The sequence below is a fragment of the Pollicipes pollicipes genome, unplaced genomic scaffold (genome assembly GCF_011947565.3).
Source record: "Pollicipes pollicipes isolate AB1234 unplaced genomic scaffold, Ppol_2.1 Scaffold_6138;HRSCAF=7277_pilon_pilon_pilon, whole genome shotgun sequence".
Lineage (NCBI taxonomy): Eukaryota > Metazoa > Arthropoda > Thecostraca > Pollicipedomorpha > Pollicipedidae > Pollicipes > Pollicipes pollicipes.
Genome location: NW_023596818.1, coordinates 35694577 through 35712247, shown reverse-complemented (window position 1 = coordinate 35712247; position 17671 = coordinate 35694577). Strand labels below are relative to the sequence as shown.

The 17671-nt window shown below is 53.0% G+C and overlaps 1 pseudogene; it reads left to right on the top strand.

Moving 5' to 3' along the window:
* The window catches only part of LOC119106323 (KH domain-containing, RNA-binding, signal transduction-associated protein 3-like), a 49710-nt pseudogene extending 40846 nt beyond the window's left edge, over window positions 1–8864 (top strand).
* Window positions 8865–17671: the final 8807 nt, after the last annotated feature.

Below are 17671 nucleotides of genomic sequence, written 5' to 3'. Positions count from 1 at the left end.
GAGCCGAGACCGGCCGGCGCCGTCCGGGCCGTCACGTGCCGCGGCCGGCCGCCTCCGTCCGGCGCCGGCCGACGCTCGCCGGCTGTCGGCCGCCGGCGCGCCCTCGGCAGATCACATCTGAAGCCGGCCGGCTCTCTGATGACCCTTTATTGGGGCGCGGGATCGCGTGGCGGCGGCGCTGTGTGCTGCAGGAGGCGGGGATGGGGCGGGGAGGCTCCACGCGGCCGGACCGGACGTGGCCGCCTCCGGGGCGGCGGCCAGCTCCGGGCCGACTTCACAAAATCCGTCGGATCAGTGGGCCAGCGGGGTGCTCTGCCGCCGCTGTCGAGAAGTTGGACGGATTCGAGGACGTCGAGCGGCGGGAGGGCCTTCGGGGCCACTCGCCGTCGGCCGCCGGGGTCATTAGCTGCTGGTCAGTGGGACTGACGGCGCCGGCTCCGACGCATTGTCGGCGGTGCTTCTGTGGGGTGATGGCCGTTCCCACAAACAAGTCAGCTGTTGTTCATCGAAGCCGTGAGCTGCAGTACTATGGGCATTTTAAATGTGTTTGGCGGGGCTGTTAGGTCTGGTCATGCCTGGTTTCTAGCTGCACCGGACTGTCTAGTGTCTAACTGCGACTTAACGAGCTGAGAACTTTGGTTCTGCGAGACTGTCGGCAGTGGTCTGCCTGAACATTAGCTGCCGCTCCACCGCAACGTCAGCCTTGGTTTTATTTTGCTACCAGCTGACCAGCTTCCAAAAATTCCGTTGCTTGTCTGGGTGTTACAGAAGGGTTCTCTACGCCACGTGAAGATGGATGTGGGCACTGCCAGTGGCCAGTTCATGGTTGACGGACAGCACATAATTTAAACAAGCTGAATATTCACAAGGCTTTCAGATGTGAGTCCGTGTAACTGCGAGCTGAAGCTCGGGGGATCGTCGGCCAAATTCACTGAGACCATCGCCTGGTTTTCGTTGTCTGCGAGGAGCGGAATGGCCGGAAGGGACTTACACTTACTCAGTCCTCTTCTTCTTTTTCGATCACGTGATTTATGATCGAAACAGCTGGTGACGATTGCGCTCGTGTTACGACGGCCATTGGGCAAGCCGCAAAAAGTCCGTAACGACAGCAGAAATATCCACTAAAAGCATATCGAACCTATCCGCTGGCCCACAGCATGCTATTTAGACCTCTTCCGCATGGTAATTGCGATCGAATTAAATCGTAAAAGCGAAACTTGTCAGCCAGCAGCAGTTGCTTCGAATGCGAATAGCTGGTATCTCCTGCAACGATGGCACTATCTCCCACATAAAACAGCTATCTGGAGTGCTCCCGGCGGAGAAACGGCCCATCTCCTCAATGCGCTTCGGAAAACAGCCATCTTTAAAGCGCCTGGCTTGGAGAGCGATTTTCAAAGAGCGTTTTTCAGCGCCGGCCGGGACGCCCAGCTCGCCTGCGGTGCTTACGCATCCAAGCGCGGCGGGGAGGCGGCTATTTTCCGTGCGACCGGCGCCATCGGCCCGCTGTCCCAGAGGGCCCGCGGTCCCCTCACCTTTACTGCTCGGCGGCCGGGCCCGACCAGCCCCCGGGGCCCTGCGCGCACCGACCCGGCAAGATTGGACGTGTGCCGCAGCCATGGCCACCCCAGGGGAGCGGGCCCCGGCCGAAATTGCATGTCGCCCGCGATCGCGACTCTCATCCTTTACGTGACAGGGTGGTGTGGTGCCTCTCACCGCGGTCGCGGCCGCGGCCGCTGGCTCTCTGACCCGCGGCGAATCGGCTCGGCCTGGCCGGCGCAAGCGCCCCGAGTCCGCGCAACAAGCTGCACCAGCGGGCGGGCGGGGCCTCGCAATGACAGTCAAATTTTTCCCAGTTCAGAGAAGGCTAGCAGTAGTGCTTGACTGAGAAGAAAGGTTTTTGAACCGTCTCAAGGCTCTCTGTCTGTGTCAAGGGCTCAAGGCTGCCTCGTCTCTCATGGTGCGGGCGGGAAGTAAGGACAGGGTTACGAGGAGATGGACAAATTTTAAGTAGATACATGTAGATACATGCATTTATATATGCTGACCAAAGACTAAACAAATATGACTTTACTGGAATTTCACGCGCCTTTCCTAAAGAAGTAAAGTGTACTTATATGTGGGTTACCAAAACAGTTCGAAGTAACTGCGTATGATACTGCATAAGCGAAAAGTACATGCCAGTGAGGAGTAGGCATTTCCATGATGACACGTACCAAATATTACAACACATTTCCTAAACACTACGTCGATTTCACCACTCGTTTGGATTATAATGAACCCATGGGCTTAAGAAAATATCCGAGCAAAACACAATGATGATTGTTTAAAGTTTCGAGGGATGTCATTGGGCCGTACTCAGTCTTGTTTTCATCCACCTACTATCTGACATCTACCTTCTTTGTCTTACTGAAGACAAAGAAGGGTCTACTTTAGAACAAGCTGGGTCTTCTTTAACTTACTGGATCTACTTCATCTTACCGTATCCGATATATCTATCATAACAGGTGCCTTACTGTATCTAGACACCTCATCTTGGTGGATACCTTACTCCGCCTTAGTTCCCTTGACCACCTTCTTAAAAGAGTGTTCTTGGTTCTTTATTTGACGATAATGATATAGAAGGTCGGCTGATTTTTTCTTGGGGCACAAAATGTCCGTGTCATTTTCTTCCTTCAGGAGGAAACAGCTGTTTGTTTGCTAATTTAATACCACAATGTTATTGACATAAGTTTTAAACAAATCAAACCACGTAGATAGGTGAAAAGAATCATAGATAGGTGAAGCTAAAGGCGTTCTTATTAAGGCGCTGCTATCCTGCTTCCAACATATAAGATAGGCGTCGTGTTCATTGCGAATGGCTTGCCATTATGCACCAGAGGGGATCGTTAAAGATAACAATTTTAGACTGCAGCGAGCAATCTTTTCCTACGCGGCCCTCAAACTTCTCCCAACTGCCCGGCACAAGTGGCCGTCGTCTTTGATGCCAGTTTAATATTTGCCGAGTCGAACTCCTGCAGAGAGGAAGACCTCATGCTGACAAATCGGGCTGCAATTTTGAGTTGTCGAATGGCCAACTCATTAAAGTGCCGATGAGCGGCGGGATGTGCCCGTGGCGAAATTGTCCAATCGCTCGGCCGCTTACGGCGAGGCGTCTCAGCGCTGCAGCGGCGGCGGGACATCACAGATGCTGGACGATATCGGACAGCACCCTCGTCAGCGATAGACGGAGCAATCTCAGGCGTCGCGTAGCGGTCCCAGCCGCGCTCCTCGCTCACGGCGCGCCTATGTCCGCGCACAGCTGCCACGAGCGCGCGGACTCCCGAAAGTTCTCTTCCGGGCATGAACTGGTCGGTGGGCAAAGTCGGCGGTCCGGTGACCTTCTGCATACGAGGCCCCGCCGGTGGACGAGGTCGGTGACCCTGTCGCCTTTTGCGGGTCCCGTCACGTACCAGTGCCATGGAGGAAACTGAGTGGGACCCCAGAGACCAAACAGGTGACCTGCACTCGGATCCCTTGGGCATGGCTGGACTCTCCAGCCGTGCCCACAACGTATGGGTTTTTCTCCAGAGCAATACACTTATTACTTAAAGGTCGTGGTGGCAAGCTTCAATGGAGAGGCGCAGCCGGTGGGCGGTTGCAGAAGGGCACGCATGGGCACATGCGCACGGCGTATGAGGCGAGTCCGTGGCAGCGGTGGAAGGAAAACGCTGACCCAGATGGCGACAGAGACACTGCTAGCTTTTAGCTAAATTTTGCGGGCTACTGATGTATCACAGCGAATCTTAGTTCGCTGTAGACTCACTGTTTCGCGACGAAGGGTGCTAGCCTGCTGGTCTTTGAGCTTTGTGAACGTTTACGAGACACGGTGCTGTAGTCTAAAATCCCTGGGAGCTCCACATGCGAGGTGATGCGCGCCTGCCTGGGCTTCGCGCCATGCGTCCTGGCGCCATGACGGGCCGCCGTGAGCCCCGCTGCTCGGCTACAGCGAGTGCGTGCCGTGTTTCAGTGGACCAGGGTCCGGCAATGGGCCGGCTGAGGTCGGCCGGGCTGCTGCCGCTGCCGGCCCCGCAGCCCACCGACCTGCCCAAGCAGCTGCCGCCCATGACCGGCGACGTCGCCGACGAGGCCGCCCACGCGCAGCACCAGTTCATCGAGCTCTGCAACAACATGAACGGCATGGGCGGCATCAACGGCTACGATCTGCCCGGGTGAGTGCGGTGACGGAGTCGGATCGGGAGTGCAGCTCGGTGTTCTCGGAAATGTACTCGGTGGGCGGCGGACCCGGAAGTGATGTGCGCGTCACACGTGGCGAGGAAGCCATCTGGATTCCTTCCGAGCTGGCCGACTAATGTTCCATAGGGCACTAGATCAGTTCACGCGCGCACTGAAGTTGGATTCTACACGGAAGGAGATGGTCCGTGGATCGAGGGCAGGCCCATGACTCGATGTGTTTGCGGTCGACAAACCGCCCTTCGTCACACAGGAAGTGTGTAAAAACATGTCTGCCTGTGGTGTGAAACTTACTTTATTTTCAGTGCCCTCCTTGCATACCCACTTAGTTGAAACAAATCATAAGTCAAAAATAGCAGCCCTTCAATAGATATAAACACATGAGACCAATAGAAATCGACACTCGCACTGCACGCTCCTCAGGACAAGTGGACAGTAACAAACATTGACATAAACAAACGACTGTCTCGAAAATAGACAAATCACCCACAACACCTAGTCAAGATGAAGCGTCTTCCAAACAAACAAGCATCTACTGCAAACTAATCCTTGTTTTCGCTCCACCTGATCGATTGCAAGTCCTACTGAACGATGATGCTGATTTGGACTCCCAGCAACAAATCATCAATTGGAACCAAACCCGATTACGACCGAAAGATACATGCTCCAAGTCCCGAAGGGATTTGAACGGAGTTGGTAACGGTGATAAAAAATTAGGGAGTAAACCGTTCTACACGCCACATAAAAGTCTGCACAGCTCCAATGCTTGAAAGCAAGGCGCGCTATACCTAGCGTGCAATACGCGTGATATTCAATGGATATCGGAGTGAAAATATCTGCTGTTACTTACATCTCTATATGAATCGATTTACACACATGTTGAAAGGAATCAACTCCACCTTGGTCAAATAAAAAATGTGTTTATTACCATGTAGGCCTTGACGTTACCCGGATTCAAGCACGAGTCTGTTGCACAAATCCTTTTCCTTTAAATTAACGCAACGATTAACGAGCCGGCAAGTCATAGCGACCTCCAGATACATTCAGACATTAAGCAACACAGTTCATGCGTGTGGTTGTCGGCATTCGGCACTGGGGCGATCAATGCAAGGTCGGAACGGCAGGTTCTCATGAGCCATTTCTCGGCGGACTGTCTGGCCCGGTCTGATGTCAGGAAAGCCACGTGGCCACAATTGTTCGTCCCGCAGCCGAATGACACTCAGTGCAATTGGGTTGAAGGCAACTGTCCACGGTCGCTCGTATTCGAGCTGCACTTGCCGATGACGCCGGGGTAGAGGGGGAGAGCACTGGGCGACATCGGCAGGGATGGTGCCGGGTCGCCCACTGCTCTAACCATCATCGGCAGCGACGTTGCCCTCTGGCAGGCACCGGCCCAAGAGGTTCCTGGCAGATGACAATGCAGAGAAAAATGAGAACCCTCTGTTGGCCTTGCATGCAGCGCCTGTAACGTCAGCCAGAAGACACCGCAATCGTAATGGACACCACCATTCATTCTTTGGCAGTTGTTTTGCTCTCAATGCAAATCTTCAGAAGTTTTGGGTAGCGGCATGGCTTGAATAATGGGCTCTGGGTTGAGTGCACCGATATTTGGGAAACCTAACGTCGAATTAATAATAGTGTATACGAATGGAGAATATCCCTGAGCCCCCACCCTATGCTGGGCGCAATTCCTGGCATATGACTAACCACTGCGCATGTCCTTGCAACACTTCGAGCTACAGCATGCTCTCAAATGCTGACGAAGCTCTTCCACAGTCGTGCAGTCATTTGCAGCTGCCACAGCCGGCACTGTCGCAATGTCCGCCGCGGCAGAGCGGCCCAGCCCACATGTCCAGAGTCCCTCCCGTCTGCGGCCGGTGCTGACCTCGGCCTCGCCCGGCTGTGTTTCACCTCTCGAGAGTCCCTCCCGTCCGCAGCCGGTACTGACCTCGGCCGTGCCCTGATGTGTTTCACCTATCGAGAGTCCCTCCCGTCCGCGGCCGGTGCTGACCTCAGCCGCGCCCGGCTGTGTTTCACCTGTCGAGAGTCCCTCCCGTCCGCGGCCGGTGCTGACCTCGGCCGCGCCCGGCTGTGTTTCAGACTGGGGCTGCTCGACATCACCCGTCTCACCGCCCTGCCCGTCGGCCAGTTCGCCGACTTTTACGCCGCCGCCCAGCACACCCATGACCCAGGTAATGGCGGCGTCACGTGCGCCGGGACGCAGCCGTTGACTTCACTCGTCGTGTACGAACAATCCAGACTCACGGACCGGCGCCTCTGAAATCAGTGCTTTGCATTCCTCTCCCAGAGACTCCGCCTCCTGAGCAAGGAATCCTGTGCTATTTTTCCAAGAAGTGATGCCTGGGAATCTTACTCCGGACCTTTCCTCCAGCCTCATTTAGTAAACTTGTTTCACGCTCTGTTGTGCCAGCTGCAGTCAGGGAATAGCGCTAAATCCCGCAAACATTCTCGCGAGGCGTCTGCACGGCCCACAAAATGCGGAGGTAGATTGGAAATTCACGCGCGGGCTTGCAGCTTAAAACTTTCGCGTAGTTTCAGCCAAACTCAAACACTTTCTAATTCGCCAAGTTCATCTTCGTTTTCTCGCTGGGATCGCGTGGCACGTTATCAGGGGCTGCGAGCTCTCAGTGAGGACGACAGACCGCACCCCATTCTTGCTGGCGATAAGTCCGGGGACAGCGCGAGAGAGCGTGGGACTGCTGCTGACAAATCGCATCCGCGTAAGAGGCCGGGATGTTCCGCCGTCGTTGGCTATCGATGCCTGCCGGGCTGATGGACGTCGGGGTGCGTTAGCCGCCGGTGCCGCCACTGTGCGCCCCAGGGCCGGTGGCGCAGCCCATATGGCCACACAATGTCGGCCCTCCCGACCGCGTCCAAGAGCACAAACCTGTCTGAAAACAAACGCTGAGTAAGAGGCGGCCGGCGGCAGGGGACCCTCCCAATCGATGCGATGCATCTTCCAGGAAGGGGGAGGAAAAGTACGCCCGCTTTTTGTGCGCGAGCCTATAATTGGAACAACATTATGAGGACATGCTGCGAAGCTCTTGATGCATTTGAATAAGAAGACCCTACTGGCACGGGTACATGCAGCTCGGTTGGTGCCCACGCTTCGGCATATTTCTCTATTCAGAGTACTGCCGAATGTTATAAATATGCAACGTATTAAACAGCACTGCCGCGAACCGAAAACAGTCGATGCGCAGGGATGGAGCAAACCGGGCAACTTCAGCAACATTTAATCTGTCTGCGAGGCAGGCGTTCATTTTGTGGGACTTACGGTATACATACAAACGATATACACGATATATAATATACAGTATACACCATATACGAATATACACGATACACGAGTATACACGAGTATACACGATATACGAGTATACACGAGTATACCCAATATACGAGTATACGCGAGTATACACGAGTATACACGATATACTCGGCCGGCCCCTTGCAACCCTTGCTTATAAAGACTCCATGTCAGCTCAACTCGCTGGAGCGTCTACAAATCAAACGACCCGTCCAGGGGCCGTTTCAATGTCTGAAAGCGCCGACAAGTTTGGTAACGCGTCACCATTAGCCCAATGGCGCATTTTGACAGGCAGGCCCCGAATCTGGTTCGTTTGATGACGTTGAGGGACGCGTCCTCCAAACTTTGATTAAGTTATAAACTAGACAGATTTAGTTCCATTCTGTTGCCAGATCATGTTTTACGCATGCGTCCGACCCCCGTTAGTTTCAGGCACGTTCCCTACAACAGTGATCTGTGATATAGTCGACGCCTACGCAACCACTTGACATGATTTTGTGCGTCCGTAGAAGTGTTACGCGGTAGGATTTGCTTGTAAAGCCGTGATCTTTGAGCTACATTGTGCCTTCAGGCATCATGTGCGGATTGATTTCGGCCTGCAGCCTAACGCATTGATTTAGGCCCAGGGCGGTCCCCTGACCGCCGACCTGATGTGTTCGCAGAAGCCACGCTCTGCCGGCCCGGTGAGCTCTCGCTGAAGATGGCCACCCACCACCCGAAGCTACACGTGCGGCACGACCCATACGGCCGCGTCCTCATGAAGACGTCCTAAGCACCGCGCCACAGCGCCTCATTGTCCGTCTACGAGCCGAGCGTGGCGCGGGCGTGGCGGCTCCACCGATTTCAAAACTCGCGTCCGTGGCGTGCCGGGGACGCCACGCGTCAAACTGAACACGTGGCACGTGCGTCAGCCGAAGGCGAGGACGCGCGCCGCCAGTTTTGGACGCGTGACGCGTGTAAGTGCGGGAACGGTGTCGCGGACGCGCTTCGTCCGGCGTGGACACGTGGCACGTGCCCGCGTGGAGACGTCATGGAGACCAGAGAGCTGCAGCCCTGGACACGTGGCACGTGCACGCGTGGAGACGTCATGGAGACCGGAGAGCTGCAGTCCTGGACACGTGGCACATGCACGCATGGAGACGTCATGGAGAGTGGAGAGCTGCAGTCTTGGACACGTGGCACGTGTAAGTGTGGAGCAGTGGAGAGGCGCACGAAGGGTAGTCGTTGTTTTGTACCTGTGATATACAGTGTAGAATCTGTCCGAGCCCGAAATAAATCAGCACGTAGTGGTAGCCTCACCAAAGCTGCGAGCGTTTGACGGTCTTGAGCAGAATACAAGCATGCAGAGTCATTCGTCCCTGACGGAGACACTCTGAAAATGAAGGCTCGTCTTCAGTCGATCTACTCGTAGTCCTCTGAGGACAAGCACCAACGACAAGCGGCACTCCGCCGCTCTGTGAGACCAGCACTCACTCGGACACGCTAGTCGACATACGGGGCATCGCTCGGTCGAGTTCACAATTTGACTGAGCAATCGACGACCGCCAAATATACCGGAGGTCGGCCCGACCGCCCGGCGCGGCTCATCAAAACGCCCGACGGACCATAACTTCGACTGCCTATTATATTATAATCGCCCGTCATTATGATTTAGCCGGGCTGGGAGGCACTGCTCATGATTAGTTGCGGACACTGTCCAACGACCTTAATGAAGCCACCATTCAGCCAAACTACACAATCTAAGCCATGCGGGCGAAGGGATACCACGGGACTACAAACCACTCCTCGGACTAAGCACGACTTCGGATGACTCTTCGAAATATAACCAGACGAAGTTGAGCCCGATTTTTCTGTGTTTTTTTCTTGACGCGTTGTGCAAGTTGTAAGTATCGCGGTAGTTGGCATGTGCCAGTAGGTTTTCCTCTCTCTCCCTACCCACGTGCTTCAGCAGTCTAGACAGGGTGCCCACTGCGCGTCAGTTCTCAGTTGAGGCCGCTCCCAACATCATTATAGGTTAGTCAGTCCAGCCGTAATAAGTCAGTGTGCGATGAAAAACATCGCAGAGGCGCGTGCTCACAAAGTATTGTCAGCTGAACAACGGCGCACCCCAGGAGAGCAAGAGGGTCGCTGGCGAGCATGGCACAACGGCACCTCCCGTGCACTCCGTTCCGCGCGCCCGTCGACTTGAATGACATCTGATGTTCAGCGTCAAGGTCAGCCTCATGCTCGGCTGTCGCACCCCGAGACGTCGGGAGGTGCGCACCATGAGCGTCACATCCAAATACAGTCCATCGCCCCCTGTTTGGATGGTGCGGCGCTCCAAACCCGACAGTGGGCACTGAGAACGCCTGGCGCGGTCAACAGCCGTTGGCGGCGGCTCGTCCCACGCCCCATGGTTTGTCCGCCGTCATCAACAGCTGATCCACCTGTTGACATGCCGAGCGCCGGTTCTGAGACAGAGGCCACGCAACCCGTCGATGTGCTCATCCTGCGTCCGACCCTCACCAGGCTGGATTCCGGCATGGCGGCCCCTAGGGCGGTCAGGGTCACCAGGTCACGTGTCCCGTGACCTCACGTGTGGTAGGACGTCCAGTACTCCGTAACATGGCAGAGCTCGCCGGTAATGCGCTGGTCATCCTTCCGACTTTGTCACAGCTGGCTTCGCACGGTCACGGTCAGTGGGGCGACCGAACACGTGCCGAGCGCGATGACGGGGCTGAGATGCTGTCTGATGACTCGGTGCTTATTCATCCGCCACCGTCATCAGCCATGTGGCACCGTATTGCTTGGTACTTGGTCGCATTCAGGATATATTCTGGATATATTCAGGATGTGATGGCTGATTAACCTGAGCTGATGCCTGTTTAGGTATGGCTGTTATCGAAAGTGGTCATTTATCTATGCCACTGCGTTGACCACGCAACGCAGTTTTTGACACTTGCGAATGTTGCAGTTTTTTGGCGCAACGGACTGGCTGACATATCAGGACATATTTTGTTTGCGGGAGAGAAATAGCTCACTGATTTCGACATTGCGTCTCGTTCGATCATCCTTCTCATGTGGACGACACTAACCGTGTACACTGCAAAGCATACTCTTACAAAGTTTTAGCTTTTCTGACATTCCAGCGGGAAGAGCTTGACCCATGAGCTCACCGTTAAGAACGCTGGCTAGCTCAGCGCCGACTGACGACAGAACGACCGGACCCTAGCTGCTGCCATCCCCTGGGTAGGAGCCGGCAGAGGATAAGTCCTCGGGAGTCAGGCTTAACCATGGGCCTTCCACTTACATTGGCACATGAATTAACCAACTGCACCGCCGAGGTAGTCAGCGAGAGAAACTTATGTTGTGAGATCTGCTGTTCGCCTGGGAATCTTCGTCATTTCCCAGCACACGCTCGCTGTCCGTCTCGCATTTGCGTTTCCTATTTACCGTAATCAACAGCCCTACACAGAAACGATGGGAGTTAACATATAAAAGTAATGTAAATTCGCTGTGGCCTTATGGATTTCGCCACCTGAAACGCGTCCTTGCACCCATGTATGGCCATTCAACATGATATCAGGATGCGATCCGCCTCGGTTTTTTCCGTCAGATGCTCGTGCACGGGCTTGTTTTGCCTTGTCTTGCTTCGCGGCCTCCATCATATTTATCCCGTTATCTTGGTCACGGACGCCAGCAAGTAGCCTAAGCTGAGTTTGCAGTCGATGACGATTTAGATCTGTTCCACGGGAAGCATGCGCGGCGACTGTTTTTTATTATTATTTTTCCACCGGTTCAGGCAACTGGCTCTAAGCAGCGTTCACATGACTCACAACCGAAACTGGAAGCGTACTTCCCTGCCTATCACGCGAGTTACAATTAGCGTCGTAATTCCGCTCTTTGCATCCAGACAGTACCGTGAAGGTATTTTTTGTTGTTAGTGATGTGAAGGGATTTTTTTGTTGTACCGCACAGGGCTGCAATCTGGATCACAAGGCTGTGCGATGTACAACAGGAGTAGTCAACGAAAAATGACGCATTGACACATTTGTCTTCATTTGTAAGATAATCTGATTTGGCAAACAAACCATCAATTTCCACGGGCATCGCCACATCTATGCAGAGTGGTGAGGAATAGAACCATGCTCAGAAGACAGGAAAAAACGCTGGGTAGACGAGCCCACTCACAGTGTTAGCGAGATGTTAAAATATACGCTATACAGTAGGGCTGGCTTGTTTTGTATGCGGTACGCATGTAAAGTGGGCTGCACAAGGGACGTATCTGGTTACCACGCCAGAGAAGTTAATGTGGCACTCGCCGACGCATGCGAATGCCATACTATATTCGAGACCCTGAAATTATGGAGGCACAGCCACTGAAAGCTCAACACGGTAATGGCGTCTTCGTCCAATTAGTTCTAATTCACATGCCAGCATAATGCAGCCTTGTCACCCTAAAAGCGTGCAGGCCAAGTCTGGCCGTTCGCCCCGACAAGTCAACGGACCGTGGCCACCTCCGTCGGTCCGCGCCGGTCTCCATGAATATGCTGAAGAATTCTCTCCTAAATCTGAGCTTTTCCTTACGATTTTGCTCACGTACTGAAAGCCAGTCGCTTAATCCCTGTGAACAGCATAAGGTTTCCGAAAACTGGCCTTTCCAGAGTCGCAAACTCTGTCATTGAGTGCAAAATGCGGGCCAAACGGCTGAAATTACTCTCAGGGTGCCTGGTGTGGCATATGTGAGCAGATCGCTACCAAATTCCCTGACGCACGGCCATATTCAGTGAATTTCAACCGCCGTAGCATTGTCTGCGTAGCCTTTTCGCGGACGCAACGTAGCTATGCTGAGACATTACTGACACATGTTTCACACTCCGGCTCCAGCGAGTAATTTATGTGCAGTCCTTTAACACGAGCCTGGGTGGCCGGCGAGATACCCTTCGCCCGGGTGGGGTGGGGGTGGGGTTAATTTGCCCCCTCCCCCCTTAGATCTTGGTGAAAGCTAGAAAGACCAAATTTACAGAGTGTCTTGACCTGTACGAGAACTCACTTAGGTCAAAGTTTGAGCTTACTTAGTTATGACGTTCAGGTCAAAAACGGTCAAACAAGGTCAAATTCCATGTTGGTCTCTAAAGTACCCCCAGAACCTGGGCAGCTGTTTCTAAGTAAAAGGTTACAAGCCTATTTTAGGCCAGTGACCTTGTCTGACCTTTTGAAGGTCATGTTGACCAAAATCATGCAAGACTGCTCAGAGTTTTGCATTTGAATAAGCGACAAATATTACGCTCGGCAGTATGTTCCCAAAACGAAATGTCGGCCCGGGTCATCTTAGGCGAATGACCTGTTCTGACCTCTAAGAAGTCAATGGAAGATGTGTAATGCGGTTCCTGTTGTCAATAAATTCTAAATAAGCACCACAAACTATCCCATGCAGCAAGCCCTAGAAAAATAAATCAGGCTAGTTTTGACCTTTGTCCGACCTTCATACCTGACCTTACGTCAACGTAATTTGCTCATTCAATATTGGTGGTGCCTAAGAAAGCATCTCAGAGATGTATGGCCTCGTCAAACACTCCGTCATTGTATCAGATTGGACGATTCCCTGGAAATCACCTTCGCTGAAACTATGGCCTGGCTTTGACCCGCAATAGGTCAGCGACCTTACAAGGTACATCTAAATTTTTATGTCAAACGATCCGCCATTCAATTGTCTACAGCTATGCAAAATCTGACGCGGCGTAGCCGCGCCATTCGGAAACCATTCTGGAAAAACCTTCGGGTGGAGGGGGGGGGGGGGGGTCAATTCGACCCCTCACCGGAGTACGTAGTTATGCACGAGCATCAGGCACGAATAAAAGTGGCCGAGACTGTACTGGCTAGCTGTACTCAAATGGCTCCGGAAGGAGCTGCTCGTGGAGCGTGACGTCCGCACCATACACAAATAGCGCACGTCAACAGTGCCCTCGAGTCGCTCTGTCAACTGATCAACAGCCGCCCCGGCGTATCCTCCCGTCCCACGAGGACAGCAGTAACCCGCCACCTCCACATCCCACGCATGCGGGCAGGGTCTGGCTGGCACCCATTCTTGAGCCGCACAAAGTGGGCGTGGGACGGGCTGCCCACGGATGTGAATTTTTCGCCGAGCACAACCATTTTTAAGCCCAGGCTGGCTAAAAGCCGGTGATATACGTGTCATGGTGAAGTGTGCTTTGGCTGGCTTAATTCTTAGGGTATGTTGTGTTCGTATGTGTCGCGTACTTTAACATATGTCACTGACGTGCAGAACACTGAAAGTTCATGTTGTGGTTGTTTCCGAAATGCATGATCGATTGGCGGATTGATTTATTAACCTCAACACGGACCACAGTGGGAGGGCATCGGAATAAGAACTACATAGGAACGCATACGAATACTTTGCTTTCCAACTTCTTGTCTCTCCAGATGAAACGAAAAGAACAGCTCGAGGACAGCTAAGCTCGTTATACGATATCTTCGAACATAAAAGTGAGAGAAGCGATGTCACTGGCTCGAAGCATTTTGGGGTACTAACCCTTCAGTGAATAAATCCACGTTTCTAGCATAGTACAAAACCATTAAAAAGATGTCAAATAAAGAATGCTTAGCTGAACACACCGCGTGTTTTCTTTCGATGCAAGAAAGCGCCAACCCGGTTGGGTCCGCAGAGGCGGGTAATTTAGCGTTTGCCATGGCCATGAGCGCATTTGCGGTGAACGCAGCTGTACCCGTCCTCCTCTACGTACACTCAGCACAGCATAAACAGTGTCTATGCAGGTGGCTGGATGCTCCGTACTGCATCAGCGCATTGAGGAGGCATACCAGTGCACACAAGTGTTGACAGTAGGGCAGCACGTGTGCCTGTAAGTTGGTATCTGTCTGTACAGCTTGCGGGATAATTAGCGATGTCTCTTGCAACACTGTCTTTTCTGCTTGTGGTGTCTCATTTTCACAGTAAGCAAGCTTCATTTGCGCCTTTCCGTGCCGAGGGCGGCGAAGCTCATGTCTGACTGTACCAAGAGCAGTGGAGCTCGTGTCGGTCTGTATCGCAAACAGTGGAGCTCGGACCTGCGCCGCGAGCAGTGAAGCTCGTGTCTGTGCCGCGAGCAGTAAAGCTCGTGTCTGCATCGCGAACACTGAAGCTCGTGTCTGTCCGCACCGCGAGCAGTAAAGCTCGTGTGTGTGCCGCGAGCAGTGGGGCTCGTGTCGGTCTGTACCGCGAGCAGTGAAGCTCGTGTCTGCTCCGAGAGCAGTGAAGATCATGCCTGTACCACGAACGGTGAAGCTCGTGTTCATCTGTACCGAGAGCAGTGAAGCTCGTGTCTGCACCGGGAGAAGTGAAGCTCGTGTCTGTGCCGCGAGCAGTGCAACTCGTGTCTGCACCGCGAGAAGTGAAGCTCGTGTCTGTGCCGCGAGCAGTGCAGCTCGTGTCTGTATCGCAAACAGTGAAGCTCGTGTCTGTCCGCTCCGCGAGCAGTGAAGCTCGTGTCTGTGACGCGAACAGTGAAGCTCGAGTCTGTACCGTGAGCAGTGAAGCTCGTGTCTTTGCCGCGAGCAGTGAAGCTCGTGTTTGTATCGCAGACAGTGAAGCTCGTGTTCATCTGTACCGAGAGCAGTGGAGCTCGTGTCTGCACCGCGAGCAGTGAAGCTCGTGTTTGTCTGTATCGAGAGCAGTGAACTTTGTGTCTGTCTGCACTGAGAACAGTGAAGCTCGCGTTTGTACCACGAGCAGTGAAGCTCGTTTCTGTCCATACCGAGAGCAGTGGAGCTCGTGTCTGCACCGAGAGCAGTGAATATCGTGTATGTACCGCGAGCGGTGAAGCTCGTGTCCGTTTGTACCGAGAGCAGTGAAGCTCGTGTCTGCCTGTACCGAGAGCAGTGAAGCTCGTATCTGCTTGTACGAAAGCAGTGAAGCTCGTGTCTATCTGTACCGAGAGCGCGATTATTCATGATTAATCTGTACAGTGTGCAAGCGAACTGGCGTCTCGAAGTGCGGCGAGCAGAAGGGTCTTTGCGTCTGCACACTGAACAGGGACATTCGTGTCTGCTTTCCCATCGATGGGGATAGCCCGTGCATGGCTGCGCAATGACAGGGGCGGTCGCCGGCCACAGTGAGCAGGCTACTCGATGTGTTGATCGACATTGTATCCCTTATGTCTACCGGTGCTGTGAGTGGGTTTATTCGCGTCTGCCCGTGCATAGACAGGCTACCCTGTGCCTGTTCGTGTGGATGCCTGTGCCGTGCGTCGGTTGGCGGTTTCTGCAGTGGTAGGACGGCCGGGGAGGTCTGTATTTACCCCGGGACGCTCGACAGTTCTCGTTCATCATAGCCGCCCGATCCATTAGGCCCTATCCGGGACAGTCGGAGAAGGCCCCAGCTAATGGACGGAATTAACAAATAAATCCGCCTAATTGATTAGTCGCGCGGCCAGGGATTTCCATTTCAGATCTGGTGCGAATGCCACGGAAGGCGGCGCTGGAGTAATCTGCAGAGTTTTATAAAGGTACGCGATTTAAAACGTGTTGACGCAGGGAACATCAATTTGTTCATTAACACGCACCCAGGAGAGGTGAAATTGACCTCCTGAAGGTTTCTCCGGAATGGTTTCCAAATGGGGCGGCGTAGCCGCACCAAATTATGTAAAGCTATAGGCAATGAAATAGCGAATCGTTTGATATAAAAAATTAGATATACTTTGCAAGGTCGTTAAACTGCGGCGGGTCAAAGTCAGGTCATGAATTCAGTGAAGTCAGTTTCTAGGGAATTGTTCAATCTGATGCAACAGCGGAGTGTTCGACGAAGTCATACATTTCTGAGATACTTTCTAAGGTAACGCAACGATTGGATGGACAAATTACATTGACTTCGGGTCAGATATGAAGGTCAGTTCAGGGTTGAAACTAACCTGTTCTATTACTCTCGGGCCTGCTGTATGAAGCAGTTTCTGGTGTTCATTTCAAATTTATGATAACAGAAACAACATTTAACATCTTCTTTGAACTCATAAAAAGTCAAAATAGGTCACTGACCTAAAATGACCCGGGTCAACATATTGTAAATGAACATGCTGCCTAATGTAATCTTTGTCGGTCATTCAAAAACAAAACTCAAAGCAACCTCGTATGATTTTAGGAACCATGACCTTCAAAAGGTCAAACAAGGTCACTGACCTTAAAAAACCATGTGGTCTTTTGCTTAAAACGGGTCTCTAGGTTCTGGACGTACTTTGGAGACCAACCTTAAGTTTGACCTTGTTTGACCTTATTTGAACCGGAGGTCACAACCTTGGAACATTGAACTTTGACCTAAGTGAGTTCACGTACAGACCAACACCTCCTGCAAATTTGGTGTCTCTAGCTCTCTTAGTTCCTGAGATCTCAGGGGGAGGGGGGAAATTGACCCCTACCCGAGGGAAAGGTGTCCAACCGGCCACTCGGGCGCGTGTTAATGCACCGCATTCTGTTTGCGTAATGCATTTATTTGTATGTACTTTGCAAGTCATTTTTCTCGTCGCGGCTATGCACTTTTAACGCACAAAGTAACGCATCAGACCCGCGTTTTGGCAAGGCACACGGCGACATTGACAGCATCGGCCACTGTTGGTGGGAGGAAATAAGTTCCGTGTAGTCGTCTGGTCGGTTTGATAGTACATTACCGTCATGCTTGGATCATTTCTATCATCACACTATATATCATACGTGTCACGACACTCCTGCATTAGAGTGCTGAAACATGCGCGCGCAGCGAACACGTGAACTATTTAAGGCGCCTCGGCTCTATCCATCCGGTGCCACATCCAGAAATATCGAACTCCTCCACGGCTGTGACGTCAACGCGTTTACAACGCGCAGTTGGCTGGCTGCCGACTCAGAATGACGGAGTATTTCATCGAGCCGTGATATTCTTGGATTGGGAATGGACGCCCCAGAACGCAGTCCCTGCGGCGTCTCACGCATTGCGAGCAACCGGCGCGGCCAGTGTTGCGCGCAACAGCGTCTAGTACGCCAAGTTATCCGTACGTGATCAGTTTGCGTCCAAAAACTGCACTTGCACAACATGTCGTTGCGATATGAGTTTGAAGATGCTAAAATATAAAACTAGAAATGACAAAG